This window comes from Amaranthus tricolor, chromosome 16 (assembly GCF_026212465.1).
Source record: "Amaranthus tricolor cultivar Red isolate AtriRed21 chromosome 16, ASM2621246v1, whole genome shotgun sequence".
NCBI lineage: Eukaryota > Viridiplantae > Streptophyta > Magnoliopsida > Caryophyllales > Amaranthaceae > Amaranthus > Amaranthus tricolor.
The window spans coordinates 15,936,845-15,944,949 of record NC_080062.1 but is presented as its reverse complement, the minus strand read 5'-3'; the positions used below and the strand labels follow the sequence as shown (position 1 = coordinate 15,944,949).

Sequence of the window (8,105 nt, the reverse complement as noted above, 5' to 3'; positions counted from 1 at the left end):
ATCCTATGAGTGAGTCGATGGTTTTTGAGAATGGTCAAGCTGTGGGGGTAAAGGTGAACGACATTGATATTGGACATCCAAGTCTAAATGAAGAACCCTTCAGAGATCAACCAGTGCAAAACGATGAGAAAATTGAGTTTCAGTTGCCTTCAAATGCAATGCGAAATTCTGATATACACCGATTAGCTGGGGATGTAAGTATAATCTTACTTATTTATGTTGCTTTCTACATTATATTTTTTATATAATGTCATAGTTACTTTCTTTTGAACAACATTTTAACTTATATTTACTTCTTTTTGTAGGAAATGTATGAGTTGCTTATGCTCATGAAGAGGGACACTCAAGTTGTTTCTGAGTTTTACATGGAGAAAATTAAATTGTTGTTAGAACAAAAACATTCACTGTCTTCTCCTCCTGTCCCTCTACCTGATGTTCCTTCAACCTCATCTACACCATTTTCACAAACCCAAAGTTTTTTTATGAATCCTACCGTGCTGAATACAATTGATGAGATTGTTGACACGGTTAAATGGTTCACCTCTATTCCAAGGATGGTGAATAAGGGTAATGTAGAAGTGAATGAGGGTGCTGATATTATTGCCGATGAGCGTAATGTAGAAGTGAATGAGGGTGCTGATATTGTGGCTGATGTACTGGGGGATGTTTTTTTGGATGAGGTATTTGAAGATGATGTACTGGATGAGGTTGAATTGGATCAAGTTGTTAATGATGTGGCAAATAATGTCATTGTTTTTGAAAACCATGGTTATGAGAATGTATTGATACACGGCAGGGCAAAGTGTTCCATTCCTTTTAGAGGTGTGAATGATAAATTTACGTATGTTTCACATCTAATGAAATCAAACAAAAAATACGTAAGAAGTCTTGGTTCTTTGCTTCAGGAATCAGTCGACTATTGTTTTCATGATTTTTTTTTTATTATATTTATTTTATTCTTTTATTTGACAGTGAATTGCTTGTGAATTATGACGACTATTTGTGAAACAGTCGTATTATTAGAAGATTTTATTAGTCGTTTTTAGCGCCTAATTTTTCTTATATATTTGTTCGTTACTAATTATAATTTAATTAGTGATGGTAGTAGTTTGAAAAATCTCTACAATGATTAGAAACTTGTTAATTCGTAACGTGATTATGAATCGTAACAAGTAACGTAAACTTTGGAGGTAAAACTTAAAGTTGAGCAACTACCCATAACAGTTCGAAAAAAAAAAAATTTTAATTATTACCCAAGTATATTATATAACCATGATGGGAGTAAATTAAATATTTCTTACATATACAAGTGATTTTTAAACATGAAGTACAAGTTACATAACTTGTTACATGTACAACAATTTTTACCCAAACTTTAAACTATCTTAGATAAACCTTTCTTATACCATAATAGACCAAATTGAGGACAAAAAGCACTCCAAATCAGCCCCAAAACAGCAGCCCCTAGCTGCCATACTAGCCCTCATTTAGCCCCAAAACTCACTTACACACTCCACCAAACTCTCTACCCAAAGCCCCTATTGTTCTTACCCAAAAACACCATCATAACAAGCATGCAAACATGATAAATTAAGACATATTTGCTGTCCATATTTTCAGCTCCATCAACCTTCTTTCACTCCTCATTTTACTCCTTATTTCATCCATAAGCATAGTTGAAGTTCAATCTTACAATTCCTAGCAAAAACACCTTCTTTTCTCATTAAATCTTCTTCAAAAACCCATCTAAAACTTCTGAAAATTTATGTTTATAAACTCAAATCTCCCATAAAAATAATCTTCATCTTAAGAGCTTTCCATAGACACCAAACTTGAAGAAATCCACCAAGTATAGAGTAAGTTATGTTCATTTCTTTATTCCACTAGTTTTTGTTAAAACTTGTTCATGTAAAACATATTTTTTTATGAATCTTTCTATAAACTAAGATCATTATAACATGAGTATTTTATCTCTAAACTAAGAAAATCATCATTTATAAATCTATGAAAATAGGCCATAATAGAAAGTAAGAAGATGTATTTCTACAAACATATAAATTTTGTTACTTAAAGGATTCAAGTAAAATTATGAGACTTAACTAAGTATGTTGCTCAACATAATAAGTATACTCCAAATATGTTAAAATCATCACAAGTATTAGTTTAACAACTCTAACTAGGAAAAGTTAAGTGCATGTTAGAAATCCAAAATTATTATTGATTTTTGGATGAATGCAATATGTTTAGTTGAAGAGTTGGAGTTGAGGCTTGAAGGGCAAGGAACTGAAGTTAGAACCACTTCTAAAAACGCGTAGGAGCTTACGGAATAATTATATAGGCTTGGAGTCGAGGTATGTCACATGGGGTGATTTTTAAAGGATTTAAGAACAAGTTGGGAAAGTTTGTGTATAAACTTTTTTTTAAAAGAAAAAAAATAAATTCCCAAAGAGAAGTTCTTAAATCTTGATAAATGATGTCAAAATGATGAATTTGAGTATGGAATAATTTATTACATGTATTATTATTGTGGGCATCATGCATGTTGATTTTATAAATTATTGTATGTTTAAAGGCATGTTTAACACTACTTTGTGAAAGTTATTGTGATGGAAATGATTATATGAATTTGAAAATATTTGAAATTCATTTTAAAAGAAATTTCCAGTAGCTATATGTTAAGAAAATTTCTTTGATACTTTTTGTTGAGATTATTCGTTAAATTGACATTTTAATGGATTTTAAGGTGTTAAATACTCTTATTATAAAACATGGTATTAGATGAACTCTTCATCATCAAAAATAATTAATAAAAATATATTATAATGTCTCCAACAAGATTTGGCCAGAATATATTTAGTTTTGAATTTTTTTATGATTTTTGAATAATCGTTAAATTGTTTAACGGTAAATTATAAAATGGTAAAATATAAAATAATTACCAAACAAAGACATATGGACTTGAAATTTTTATCACATACTCATATGGACAGTAGGTAAAATTGGTAAAAGTTTGGGAAGGTTTCGTTGACATTTAAGGACCTTAATAATTTTTACTCGGTTATTAATAATCGGTAAGTTTGAAAACGGTAAAATATAAAATAAATACTAAATAACGTCTTTTGGACATGAAACTTTTATGAGACACTTATATAAACAGTAGATACATGTTGAAAAATTTATATTGATTTTCGTAACTATATATGGTCTTAAATAAATTTTATTCGGTTTATCGGTAAAATAACAATATTAATTATTAAAAATACCCCAAATGATTTTTAATGGTTATTTAAAATTTTATACCCCTTAAAAAAGTTTCTGAAATATCATATAATTTTTATAATATTTTATTCGGACTCAAATAATTTTAAACCTATTTTATTCTATATATCGATAAAATATCTATACAAAATAATAAAACATCATACATGATTTTTTATAAGTGTAAATGGCCTAATAAACATGTTATATGACTTCTGGAACTTTGGTATAATTTTACAAAATAAATTATTAATTATTTACTAATTTATCAAATTAATAGAAAATGTTTATTTATTAAAAAGTGTAATATTGTTAAATAAATTTGGGTAAAAATAAATCTATATCAAAAATTTATAATTATATTAATAAACTACTGCCTCATAGTCTAAAATAATTTTAAATTAGATGGTTTATAAAATTTTACGGATTTAAGACACCATTTAAATAACGGTAAATACCCAAATTGTCGAAAATAATTGTAAAATCGTTATAAATTCGCATAACCAATTATAATCTGATGGGACAACCTTAAATTCATTTTAAATAAGGTATTATAATGACTTGATTAATTTGGGCCTTGTTGGAGAATTAATATGTACTTTGCAAATCAATTATCGATTTTATTACCGGCAAAACTATCTTGTATTTAAGAAAATAGTGTTTTATGAAATCTTCTGTCGTAAAGATTTTATAGACTTATGAATCATATTCTAGTTGTTTTGAATGAATTTCAAAACCCTTTAAAGTTATATTTACTTTAAGAAAGATTGAAACGAAACATTTTAGTGGTTTCCTAAAAAAAAAATTGTATTGAACTTTAATCACTTTTTGTTACGATGCATTTCCATACATGTTAGTGATGCCCCAATATAATACAAAGGTTATGTTTAATGATATGATTATGCTAAGCATGTTTTACCCATGTGGGAAATATTATGATTTGATTTTGCTAAGTCGCAAATAAAGTATGTTTTGCTATGAGCAAATAATAGATATTTATCATATTTTTGACTTTCAAATGCTATTAAATTACAAGATATATATTATGCACAAAAAAATGTTTTAGCCTAAATGGCGGGTACATATGCCACAGCAAATGTTGTGTGCATGATTAAACGGCTCACCAATGCTGAGCGCGTATTGTTCACAATACCATTGTGTTACACTTGCCGGACATGTCGCGGACGGTAGATCGACTACCAAACGAGTCACAGGATGACTCACAGAGTACCCATGTAAACTTATGATATGAGTTTGAAATTGATTTGGATCTATTGAGATCTTATGATTTATGATGAAAAATAAGAATTTGAAATTACTATAGAGCCATTGAACTGGATTTGAATCATAATATGATTTATCAAATGAAAAAGTATATTTCAAAATGAATTTACTCAAAAAAAAAAAAAGAAGATTTTAATAACTTGTTTGACAGACACCAGTGTGTTTATACTCGGCCTTTTTGCTGATACTATGCTTTGTATGTTTTTCCAATGGTTTTGTTTTTAGAGTAAACCCCTATGGCACCTCGACGGAGAATGGATATGTGAGCGGAAGTTGAACCCGAGTTGGAGTATGACTCCCCTTTTGTTTAGATCTCTTTATTGTATTTGAGAGACTATTAGTTTAGATTTAGACTATTTTAAGGATGTAATTTGAACTTTGGACTTATTTCGATTTGGTTGTAATTTTCCTATATTTTAGACAGTTAAGACTTTCGTTATATTGCTTTGGTTTGGTTCAAGTATTATACTTGGATATTGGTTTGACCTTTAAGTAACCCCTTAATTGTGTTGGCAAAAGTAAGCTTCCGCTTGATTAATACTAAATTCCAGTTAGTGTTTGCCTTCATAATTCGAGGCGGTTACAGTTGGTATCAGAGCCAGGTTTTGGAAGCTTGTCTAAAATATCAGGAAAATTAGAGAATGAGTTTAACTTAAAGAAGTTGAAGCTAACTAATGGAAGTAATTAAGAAATGAGCTTAAAATTTAGGGATTATTGGTAAAGAAAGGATTTAAGTAGTAAGTCTAACTTAAATCAGATTATTAACTAAGTACCATTAGTAAACTAGAAGTCTTAAAAGTTTTTTTGTAAGCAAGTGATGATCCAATTATGTGGCTAAGTTGCCTAAGCATGATGGTAAATTAAGTTGAGAAATCATCATTAAAAGTGTTGAAACTGCTAAACAAGTGATACAATGGGATGGAAATTGATGAAGTTATTAAGTCATTAAATCAATAAAGTTAAGAAAGTGTGTTATGCAAGTGCATATCTATTTGTCTTAAAGGCATAATTATTAATTAGTTATTACCTCTTGGCAGGAACCTAGAGGAAATTGGGGAAGGAATGGATCCCCAAGCCCAATTGAATCTCCTAACCGAGCAACTCAGAGTCATCCAAGAGACCAATGCTCAATTAGTCCAGTTCATAGCCAACCAACATGCTAGTGTGGATGATGAGACTAAGTTTTACAAAAGGCTTGCTACCCATAGGCCTAAGACCTACAATGGTGCTACAGATCCAGTTGTCCTTGAAGATTGGATTAATGAAACTGAGAAAATTCTTGAGGTGGTAAACTGTCCAGAAAATCTTAAGGTTAAACTTGCAGCATTCTATCTAGTGGGACCTGCAGAGCTTTGGTGGAGAGCCCTAAAAGGTGTCTCAGCTGTCTCCACATCTGCTGGTGGAGCAACACAACCCACTAGTTGGAGATGGGAAGATTTCTTGAAGAAACTAAGGGAGAGGTTCTACCCAGCTGCTCTACAGAGACAAAAAGAATCAGAATTTCTTTACTTGAGGCAACATTCTCTTAGCGTTACCGAATATGCTAACAAGTTCTTGGAGTTGGCTCGATTTGCCCCAGATTATGTGCTTGATGAAAAGAAAAAGATGGATCGCTTCTACAATGGTCTCAACTTCAGCTACCAAAAGTTGATGGGTCAATATGAGTCTTTTCAAGCTATGTATGAACATGCTGTGGAGAAAGAAATGGTCTGCAAGAGAGAGGAAGATGCGAGGAAAAAGAGATCTGGAGGAGACCAGGGAGGTCAGAGCAAGAAGCCCAGAGCTGAGGGAAACTTCAAGGGGAATCAAAACCAAAACCGCTTCAACAGCAACAGACACCCACAAAACTCCAACCCGTTAAAAAGTCAACTGTGTGATAGATGCAAGAAATGGCACTCTAAGGGAGTCAACTGTGAGGGTAAGGCTGTGTGTCTGAATTGTGGAAAACCAGGTCATTTGGCTCGAGATTGTTGGGGCAAGAACCGGGGAAACCCCGGGAATGGTGGAGCACGATACTCAGGAAATCAAGGGAACCAGCGTAACAACAACTCTCAGCTTCGCCTTGAATATAAAGGAGGCAATAAAGCCTCATCTTCTGGAGGCCAAGGGAACCAGCGCCCGGGAGGAGGAAAATTCTTTGCCATTACTACAGCGGAGGAGCCTAACACTTTGATTCCTAAGACAGAAGGTAAAGTCATTTCCGGATTACTGTTATTGCTTGGTAAGTCCGCCCGTGTCTTATTTGATTCTGGGGCCGACAAGTCTTATGTTTCTAAGTCATTTGTGAGATCCTTGGACTGTTCTGTTAATGTATGCCCTATAATGCATAGAGTTGACTTACCTGATGGATCAACGGTATCATGTAATACAAAGTTGATTGATTGCCCATTAGTGATCCAGGGTAAGGAGTTCCATGTAGACCTGATTGTATTTGACTTAGGAGGGTTTGATATCATTCTAGGAATGGACTGGCTAGGTAAACACAGGGCAGTGATTGAGTGCTATGAGAGGAATATAAAGGTTGAGAAAAATCCAGGGGAACAAGTAACTTTTAGTGATGGGACCATACCTAATATTGAGCCAGAGATGATTGAGAGGCTTACAACCTTTCCAAAGAGAGGTGGGGAAGCCCAGGTCTACCACATGAGCGAGTCAACATACAAGGAGGTCGACTTAAGTCAGATCTTGATAGTGCGAGAATTTTCTGATGTATTCCCTGATGATCTACCTGGGTTACCTCCAAAGAGAGAGATTGATTTTCACATTGACCTAGTTCCAGGGTCAAGACCGATTTCAAAGGCACCATATAGAATGGCACCACTTGAGTTGGCTGAACTAAAAACCCAACTCGAGGAGTTACAAGATAAAGGGTTTATCAGACCAAGTGTATCACCATGGGGAGCTCCAGTGTTGTTTGTGAAAAAGAAAGATGGGTCTTTGAGGCTATGCATTGACTACCGGGAGCTGAACAAAATCACCATCAAGAACAAGTACCCACTTCCTAGAATTGATGATTTATTTGACCAGTTGAAAGGAGCCGGAGTTTTCTCTAAAATTGACCTGAGATCTGGTTACCATCAGTTGAGGATAGCGGAGGAAGACATTCCTAAAACTGCTTTCCGCACCAGATATGGGCACTATGAGTTTAGAGTGATGCCGTTTGGGTTAACCAATGCCCCTGCAGCATTCATGGACTTGATGAATCGAACATTCCATGACTATCTTGATAAATTTGTAGTGGTTTTCATTGATGATATCTTAGTGTACTCTAAGACAGAGAAAGATCATGAGGAGCACTTAAGATTGGTATTAACACGATTGAGGGAAAGAAGCTTTTATGGGAAGTTGAGCAAGAGTGAATTCTGGTTGGATCGAGTTGTCTTCCTAGGTCATGTAATCTCAAAAGATGGCATAACAGTGGACCCCGAGAAGATAAGGACTATCATTGATTGGCCAGCACCGACTAGTGTAACTGAGGTAAGAAGCTTTATGGGTTTGGCAGGTTATTACCGAAGATATGTTGATGGGTTTTCTAAGATCGCACTACCGATCACCAGTTTGGT

At 33.5% G+C, this 8,105-nt stretch overlaps 1 long non-coding RNA gene across 1 annotated transcript; it reads left to right on the top strand.

Moving 5' to 3' along the window:
• Positions 1 to 1,016: 1,016 nt before the first annotated feature.
• LOC130802658 (uncharacterized) lies at positions 1,017 to 4,990 on the top strand. The gene is made up of 3 exons (XR_009039781.1): positions 1,017 to 1,856; positions 2,248 to 2,351; positions 4,768 to 4,990. It is a non-coding gene; the product is annotated as an uncharacterized LOC130802658 (long non-coding RNA).
• The last annotated feature ends 3,115 nt before the right edge of the window (positions 4,991 to 8,105 follow it).